Source organism: Schistocerca gregaria, chromosome 7 (assembly GCF_023897955.1).
Source record: "Schistocerca gregaria isolate iqSchGreg1 chromosome 7, iqSchGreg1.2, whole genome shotgun sequence".
Classification (NCBI taxonomy): domain Eukaryota; kingdom Metazoa; phylum Arthropoda; class Insecta; order Orthoptera; family Acrididae; genus Schistocerca; species Schistocerca gregaria.
Window position 1 is genome coordinate 507,128,123 of NC_064926.1, and position 1,372 is coordinate 507,129,494.

Genomic DNA, 1,372 nt, shown 5'->3' on the forward strand with positions numbered 1-1,372 from the left:
AAGTGAGGGTGCCCTGGAATCTCTCAGTGTTCGCAGTGGCCAAGAAAGAGGGGAGCTATCTCCTCAGAGTAAAATTAAGCTCTGTCACTGCTGAGGTACATGGGCCATACACATTTACAATTGGGTGCCCCTCATGGTAAGTGCTGTACCTCTCGCAGATGGCAGGTACATATCCTCAAGTGATATGCCTTCATGAATATACTCAACACATCCAACAGAATGGCCAAGTGCCCCTCCTGAAACTGCACAATGTTAATGTTGGAGGCCCAAATCACTCCCTGCAAACGTTGGAGTTTCAACCAGATTTACTTGATGTTATTCTTAGGCACGCGGTAAATTTGAAGCTGTGGCGCATCATTTGGGGGGGGGGGGGGGGGGATCTACCAGGAGGCAACAGGATGGTGGGATCTGACAGCACCGCACGCCAGGCAGCCCTGAAATCCACCGTTACTACCATGTGTTTATTGGTTCATTGCAGGTGTCACAGGCTCCTGCATCGGGTCTGGCGCGTCCTGGCCTTCGCCGTTCTATGCGGACGTCCTCGGCGCCTCGGATATGTCCATATGGTCCACCCCCAACAACGCTGATGTTGTCGGCAGAGCAGCAGCGAACAACTCCGCCCCACTGGCAGAGTTGTTCTATGTCGCCGGGTTCCACGCCATTTAAAGTGGCGTGGGCACCGAGCTGCACCCAGCGTTCTGCGGCGTGACCGTGAACCACACCGTAGGACCAAAAGGCCGCAGTGGCGTGTTCCCCTGGCATCAAAATGCAGTTAAAGTAGACGCATATCCACAAGCCTGCATTGGCCACCATGACCACGCCGTCGTTGTGTGGTGTGCTTACCGTACGACCTTCGGTACACACACCATCATATTATTTGACTTGTCGCTCTAACGAAGTAGGCGAGTGTCAGCAATATGTCTCATGGTCTTATTGTGGTGTGTTTATCTTCTGCCGTTAGGTCAGACGATAGAAATGTCACTTGCACGCTTAGAGTAGCAGATTGACGGTAACCAAAATTGACAATCTGAAGTTCCTTTGGTCTTGGTACGTTAATCTTATTCTCACATATCGCTGATACTTGACAAAGTGTCTGTTTATTTATCTTCATGGCTATGTACAGGAATATGATAATCTTCTTAGGTGCAGACTGAAACTTGACTATAGACTGGTACAGACTAATGCAGACTGGTACAGACTGGTGGATATAAATGCAGACTGACTACTCGGAGGTCTGTACACTCGTTATAATACCTCGCGCGTTCAGGTATCACTGAACGAGTGTGATCTGCAAGGAGAAAAGGTTCTACGTTAGCAGCAATCTCATTGGCTGCGTTACATATTAATCGCGGATTGGCGGAAGCAGAATTTG